We start from the raw sequence: 8,345 nt of genomic DNA on the forward strand, positions 1-8,345 counted from the left end.
ACCTTCCCGTCCTTGGCTCTACCCCCCACCCCCTCAAGAATTCTTTGTACTAAGTACGAGGGATTAAACTGAAAACATGTTACCGTGATTTTCAAATGTCACTGTGTCGAATCTCTGTTGTTTAGTTGATCTAATATTAGCCCTGTAATATTAACGTTTCGAGTTTATTTTGTGTTTAATTGTGGAATTGCACTTTACACATTGACTGCTGTTTTCCACCGTTAGGCTAAGTTAGGTAGTGGTTAAGGTCTTTGTTTTTTTAACTCAAAAGACGGAGCTTGGATTCCCCAGCAGGGGAAGCCTGTTCTATTGAGTATTTCAATCTGGCTTGTTTGATTCTATATTCACCAAGGGTTGATTTCAGGATACAAAAATAATCCAGGAAGGATGAGAAAATTTCGCAACCCCAGATCTACACATTAATATTAAAAAGTTGAAGCGCTCATTGATAATTTATAATCAGCCATCCTCGCTGATATGGCAAGTTCACACTTATTCATAGTAAAACTATTAAGAGCTTAGTCTGTTAAAAATTAGGAGACCATTTCCCAAGATGACAAGCAGTGTTGCAACATGTTAGGCAGCGGATGCCACTATACTTCAAGTTGACAAAACATACTTCGTAACATATGAGAGGCATATAACAGGCATTACAACTTCTTCTTGATTTTCCCCTCAGGTCTTTGTTGCGGTCAGCAAGAGATGACCACAGATCACATGCTTGCGACACCTCTTCCTGAATCCAGAGCTCACTGCCGACTGCTTTACGACGTAATGTTCGTGTTTTTAGCACTTCGTGCTTCATCATTGTTACCATGAGCTGTCACTACACCAAACATAATTCACATTTTTTGCGCGACCTTTCTGTTCCCCGCCATTGTCCATTCTTCCTTTCAAGTCTTTTTTTTACTTTGTGCCCATTAATCCCTATTTTCTTGGATTTTTTTCCTGCTGCTTTATGTCTTTTTCTCTTTTCCAGTTCTTTCTTCTCTCTATCCAGATTAATATCTGTACTATTTCTAGGTAAATATGTACCTACGTGTGTATGTACAAACGTATACATGTAGTTACACTATATTATAAGCTGGTAGTTAGGCACGTAGGTAGGTAAGTAGATAGATAGGAAGATTGGTAGGAAAGTAGGTTTATCTATCTGTCAATCTATCAATCTATCTATCTATCTATCTATCTATCTATCTATCTATCTATCTATCTATCTATCTATCTATCTATCTATCTATCTGTCTATCTATATGTCTGTCTGCCTATTTGTCCGTCTGTCTGTCTATCTGTCTGTCTGTCTGTCTGTCTGTCTGTCTGTCTGTCTGTCTGTCTGTCTGTCTGTCTGTCTGTCTGTCTGTCTGTCTGTCTGTCTGTCTGTCTGTCTGTTTGTGTGTCTATCTGTCTAACTTTTTATCCATTTTTGAAACTTTGGTTTTCTCTATACATTTCCCCTCATTTTCTCTAATTTGGTCTTTCTTTCTTCTACTCATTTCACTTTTTCTTTTTTCTTCTTTTATTTAACTTTCCCTCTATCTCGTTCCAAACTGATTGAAGTAAAGTCTGATTTCAAATGTCTTTAAATTTACTATATACGCACCTCTACATAAAAGGAAAAAGCAATTGAGTTCATTTTCCTTTGAGCCTATCCCAAAAACGATGTGTTGGAGCTGGCATATTATTTATTGTAGTCTCCACAGGTCGAATGTCCCTTTTAGACTCTGTAACGTTATTTATGAGGCAGTACCTCAGAACGTAACGTCTATTTTGGATGAGACATGATAATGTGAGAGGCAAATCCTTGGAAACTTCTTAGAACAGACCGAAATTCAGGAATATCTCGTTGGGGAGTTGGAGATAGACTCACAGCCTTGCAGTCCAGCATGACACTGCATTGGCTACCGGTGCGCCCATTTTGTATTGCACATTGCGCAAAACCATTCTCAAGCTGAACCTCTGCATAGATGCCACCATGACAGCAGGAGAGAAAAGATACCAACACGGGTCTAGTTTACCTCCTTCACGGGGAACCCTACAGGCCTCACACAGCACAAAAAGCGGCATCTCACCCCCTCGATGCCATTTCATCACTACCTCCCTAGACTTACCGAGGTCTCTAGACACAGAGTCGCGCAGTGACCCCTTGAGCACCCTAGATCTTTAATGTCTTCTCCTCCCTGATCCACATAGCGGCGAAGAGGCCTGATCTAGTTTCAAGTCTTTAAATTCGGAGGACGGGGCTGAGATATCAAGGAGCAGCCCTTAAATGCAGAATGACATCCGAGAAATTGTGTAGCATTACATGCAGGGGATTGAACTTCTAATCCTTTTAACTAGAACAACTGTGTGCAAACTTTATGGTGTCTTCAAACGTACATAAAGTCAAAGCTTTCGGCTTAAATGGGATCCTTATTGTGTTACATTCGATGTAAAATGTAATCCAGGTACTGAGGAAAAAACTTATCATGCACGTGTAAAACGCACCTTGTTTATTGGCCTTGTTCACTGGGGGCTTTTGCACGATGTTTTGTTGAAGACGATATGCATGAAGGTGGCATAAAACTCAATACTTAAATGGTCATCCGCAACATTGCTGCCTATGATCCTTCGCAACCTGCTTGAGGCATTTATTTCAGTAAATTCTTGATACTGTTGCAACGTATCTTGACACAGAGCGTTAAAAAAAACCGGATCAGCGTCGTGTTAAGTTGCACGTTTTTGAGTCTGCTCTCCTCCAGTGTACATCGCTGTTTCTTTTGCTGTGTCATTGCTCTTTGAGAGATGAGAAGGGATTTGCCCACCGCTGTACGTTATAGCTTACGTATCCAGAGTCTCCAAGCAAAGAGATTGTGAAGAATGCGGATAAAACACGTCTTCTGGTAAATGGTTCTTCGTTACTTTGTAACGTCAATCTCTTATCATGCTTCTTCGAGTTCTTCAGAGGGCTCACTACAATAATGGTATCGGCAAAGTTCATTAACCACTAATTATTAATTCACTTTCTGCCATGGTGGTGTTTTCACATTCGAATGTCATATTCTACTCTACGACTGTGTTTCTAAACCCTTCCATGACAGGGTTATTATTAAAAGTAAAGATTAAAAAGCTAACAACAGATGTATAGACAGACGAATAAATGACAATACAGAGAGAAGAAATTATTAAGATGAAATGAGTAACAGCCAGAAAAAATGGTCTTACAAGGCGGTGGTAAAACATCGATACAAAAAAAAATCATTTAACACGAGGGGCTACGCAAGGTGGGGTACAGATACCAGACAGGTAAACAAGATGTACGGGCAACCATGCGAGTGCGAAACTGTGAGAACTTTGATAATATAGCCGAAAAATGAAACGTAGACAGGGATGGGAATAGGGGAGAATTAACGGGATAAAAGACCGTAAAAGGCAAGCAGGGGGAAATCGCCGATGTGATAGGAGTTTCTTATAAGTCCCGACAAAGATATAACAATTAATTCCACATGTTATTGCTTTCGTCTATTAAATTAACAGCTGTCAGTTTGAAATGTCCATTGTATACTCCAATACCTTTTTGTGCATCTCAGGACATTCGCCGGCAGGGAGCCTTCCTATCTTCCCAATGTTATCCAACACCAGTAATAAACGCAGATTACGCCAACGTTACGGTGTGCACTTAGTTGTCTTTTTAAAAAATGCTTTAAAGGTGTATACGGTTTAACCAGTGGCATAAAATGCCACAGGGTGCCAGAATTATATCCTTATTTAGTATATGACACTCGTGTTATAGCTTCTATTAAGATTCCTGACAAACATCGTGATCCCCAGAACATCTCGAAGCATATGTCAACTGACTCTTTTCACCCTTTCCAAGACGGAAACACACATAAAATTATGTATATATGATACATGAAGATATCTCCCTTCTCATAAAAGAGAACAGGTTGCTTCAAACATTTTTGCTCCATAAATGTCTGTTTACAAATGTCGCTGAACCCCGTTGATCTCTTTGTTTGCAGTTTTTTGCTGTGGAGGGGTAGTGTGCCTGTTATGAGGACAGCTTCTGACAGCCACGTTAGCTGATATTGCTTCGTTTCCAATGCACCCGCTGTTACGAGGCACAATATACGAAAGACAACTGTAGTCTAATTTTCGCACGCATCTTTATTCACTATTGCCAGGGCTGACCTAAATTCTATGATAGAGTAGCCAGCTACGAATACTTCGCTACACGCTTTTGTATTTTTTAATTGTCTTGATTTTTGTGAAAGTCTTTAAATCCTTAATTGTGGCTAATATAGTGGTAATAGTATAATATTGTAGTGTTCTGGGTATACAAGTATGTTTAACCCCTATCTCTTTCAAGGAAGAAAACCGATAGATGATGGTTTGTCATTGCCTGTGAATCAAATCTTGCAACTTGCAAGTCTGGTGGCATGTGTGTAGAACGTACCAAATTTCCGCTATTAGCTCATGTTATGTATCATGCTATAGCCAGGCCTTCTTAAAAGGAACGTTAACGTGTACGCCAGCCTGTTACCTAATCGGAATACCGAAAGCTCAGTTCGTATCATACTAACATTTCAGTTTGCCGAACCTGGTTCGAAACTTCAACAGAGTACATGTATTCTTAAATGTAGGTTGTTTTGAGAAGTTTTTAGTCTCCTTGCCCATTTGGTCCTATCGGGATTGGAGGGTAATTGTAAAGACTTCATCAGTCTCCAAAAATGGTCTTTTAAAATCTTTCTGTATTAAGCCGTTCTTAGTCTTAACAGAGTCACATTTGGGGAACATTTTAGAAGACACGTTCTCTCGTTGGCCTATTAGGAACATTTTTTGTACTGTGTAGGAGACAAACATTAGTCACTTAGGACCTTTACTTAATTACTTAACACATGTGCCAACATTTGAGGTTCAAATCCAAGTGAGAGCCTAAATGCTCTCTCCACTCTTTCAATAACATTTTAAATGTATGCTGTTTTCACGGAAGTCTTTTTATGTAAAAAGTGAATTTTTTAATGTGATGTGGGCCAGTGGCCTTGAACATCTACCTTTCTAGTTACTCTGTTTTCTCAGTTCAAGTCGGAGCAAATGGGTACTTTGCACTCGGCAGATACGGTATAGGTAACGTCTTATATCTTTTGGTCATCGCCAAGCACTGACGGACGAGTTATTGTTATTATTATTATTTTTATTATTATTATATTATTATTATTATTATTATTATTATTATTATTATTATTATTATTATTATTATTATTATTACTTGAAATTTATATACATTGTACATACATTTTTTTTTCATTTTTTGGGGGGCAGGTGGGCAGGTGAAACAGCAGAGATGATATACACCAGGACAATTCCAGATGTGCCTGTCAAAGTTTTCACACCATCTCTCTCACAGGTCAGAGTCGCATCTGTTCTTCTAATTATTCTCTTTCACTTTAACTTCACTGCATAATCTAATAATTTCTCAAACAGACGAGCCTTGAGCAAGCTTGCCCCCACTTTCGAAAGAAAATAACGTAATTGTGGGGAAAGGAGACCGTCAAGCGATGGACTTTGCTGGCTCAGCCAGCGGATCGGGGCAGGTGTGGGATGGATTAATTAAGAGATGTACTTAATGCGATTACTCTATGGCCTCCTAATCCATCACCGGCCATTTGCCGGCGCCTTTAGCCTTTGGCGACCTGGGTGGGAGGGAAAATGTAAGGAAAAGTGGGAAGAGAGAAGCTGAAGGAGTGGGGAGGCGGAGCTGTTGTGCTTACTCTTTTTCAACCACACGCACATACGTATACACGCACAGACGCACACATGCACACACGAACGCGTGCAAACACGCACATACACACACGCGAAACTAAAACACACGCGCGCGCGCGCACACTCACACACACACACACACACACACACACACACACACACACACACACACACATGCGCGCGCGTGCGCACTGGAGCTAGGGGAACAAGAGAGGAGATACAACTGACAACTCCCGGCACCCACAACCCCCCCCCCCCCCCAACGTTCTTCTTTTTTTTCTACCGAAAGATCCGAAAGAGGAATGAAAGAAGTTGAAAGGGAAAAACAATATTTTTAAAAACTGAGAACTGCAAACACAAAGAGTGAAGTGTTTGCGTTTGTGTAGGTGAGTATGGTGACGAAATATATCCAGGGGGGAGGGCGTAATTTGGGTGATTAAGTGTATAAATTCCTAAATATACCACTTTTGAAAGTGTGTTTGTGGAGCTTGTCAACTAACTGTCCAGTTTTTGCAATCATTTACAATACACAATTAAATGAGTACTTGCAAATATAAATTATTAATGTGAAAAGGAATTTAAAAAGGTTGAAATAAAACTATAAATTCCAGAATGTAATAGACAGCTACATGTACAATGGATAGGTCAGAAAGGGACACACAAGGAGACCATGGGGGGGGGGGGGGAGCGGAGGAGGTGGGGAAGATAGGCAAAAATAAGTAGAAGCACCTATCTCTCTCACCCCCCCCCCTCCTCTCCCACCCCTCCCTAATCAACCATTTACAAATCTACTCCCCTATCCCACGCACCTATCCAAAAAATATGTCTCTCGGCCCTCACCGGACCGCCCCTTTTCCGTTCGAACTGCCCACTCACAAATCCCACTTCTGCCCCGTCCTGGAAAAAAAAGCGCTGTGTCCCCTACCCTCCTCTTTTCACGACCAAAAAACACAACCATACCCTCCCTTCCATATATTATGTATATTTTACCCTACCCCACCCCCACCCCCACCTCCAACCTTGACTTAAGAAATCTATTCCTCCTTCCTTTCGTTCCCACCTCTTTCCCCCTCCACTTCTTCCATATCTCACCCACCCCCCTTCCATGCCCTTTTGCCCTTCCACAACTAAAAAAAAAATCCTTTTTCAGAAGGCGCCAAGCCTTGTCCCAAACGCCGTATCCGTCTTCGCGCGACTGCGGTCTACCGTCTCTTAACGAAAACCCTCTTTCCAGGGTACTGGCAGAGAGGGTGCCTACACCACCTCTTATACTGCAGCATAAAATATGATGTCATGGCCAAGTTAGGCTTGTCAAAACAGTTTTTAAATTTCTGCACAGCAAAGAGCTTTTAGTCTGTTCGCATTTTGAAAAAAAAAATCATCAACTCATTAAAAGCAAAACAATATAAAGGAACATGGTGAGTGCGGTGTCGATAGAGAAAACTTTCAAATTCCAGTGTTGTTTGGTGACTTTTATTACGTGCATAAAAACAAACCAACAACGAACAAAAGAGACACATAATAGTATGCCATTAAAACTCGTTCTGTGACCGGACATTTTGTTCCAATAGTCAACGATATTAAAGATGGTTGTATTCTTTAGGCACAGGGCTTGAACAGAGGATGCTATATGTTTTTTTCTTTAAATAATTTAGTTTTGTGGCAGGTTTATTCGGTGAAGACCGACTACAACGTTTCCAGTGAACGAGAACTGATGTGCATCTTATCTAAACTTACCGTGTTTTATGCTACTTTGTCTCTTTTTTTTCTAAGAGCCTCCCTTAAACCATACAATACTAGCGACCATTAACCGGAAGTTCAAAATATTCGTTTTGAAATTTAATGATGCCCTACGCATCCTTTCGTATCGCTAAAAAACAGTTTTTGTTTAAGTTCCGCTGTTTTGTAATAAATAAAAATTAGAAAAAACATGACCACTATTACAAAGATAAAAAAGAGTTCACATTTCGCTTGCTCGCTAGTAGATCTACATATTATATCCACCTCTCAAAGTGGCGTCGGTAGTCTTGTGGTTAGGCTACCAGACTCGTAATCGGTTGCGGGTTCGGCGGTTCGAGCCTCCCATTTGGCTGTCTTTTTGGAGATGAACGTTAAACTCGTAGGTCCCGCCTCTTAAACAACTTAATACTGTTGAGAGGGGCGTTTAACCCTATCTGTACGTAGTATTTTACTATCGTATCCAAATAACGTTGGGAACTCTGTGCCACCACTTTCCAAATAGGAAATTACTCGTCAATCCAGTCCGCACGCTTTGCATAGCAGTCTGGCAAAATGATTTTTTGAGAAATACTGAAAGTTTCAAAGAGATCTTCGTACCAGAATTATTCTAAAATGTGAAGAATACAACCCGTGGGGTACAAAATGACCCCAGAGCGTAAGGATAGGGTTAACCCTAACCATTTCACCACCGCTCAATGAGTACCCTGTAAAGAGTGTTTTGGGCGGCTGTCACGAGCAACAAGGCGACAAGGCGAGTTACATTCTTGGAACATGTCACACGTCCGCGGAGACGCGCGACTCGCTGCCTCACGGGGGACAGGACGGGCCGAAATGGCGCGGGGATGGAAAGGAGATGAGATAAG

General features: G+C 40.9%; 1 long non-coding RNA gene across 3 annotated transcripts in view; it reads left to right on the forward strand.

The window, feature by feature from the left end:
• LOC101864579 overlaps positions 1-8,345 on the forward strand; it is a 37,583-nt gene that overhangs the window by 21,033 nt on the left and 8,205 nt on the right. The window contains exons 2-3 of one of the 3 annotated variants that reach the window (XR_220086.3): positions 680-771; positions 5,299-5,383. This is a non-coding gene — a long non-coding RNA (uncharacterized LOC101864579). Of the gene's footprint in view, positions 1-679; positions 777-5,298; positions 5,384-8,345 lie in introns of all 3 variants that reach the window. The other 2 variants (XR_001185002.2, XR_001185001.2) reach the window with 2 other exon arrangements.

The sequence above is a fragment of the Aplysia californica genome, unplaced genomic scaffold (genome assembly GCF_000002075.1).
Source record: "Aplysia californica isolate F4 #8 unplaced genomic scaffold, AplCal3.0 scaffold00014, whole genome shotgun sequence".
NCBI lineage: Eukaryota > Metazoa > Mollusca > Gastropoda > Aplysiida > Aplysiidae > Aplysia > Aplysia californica.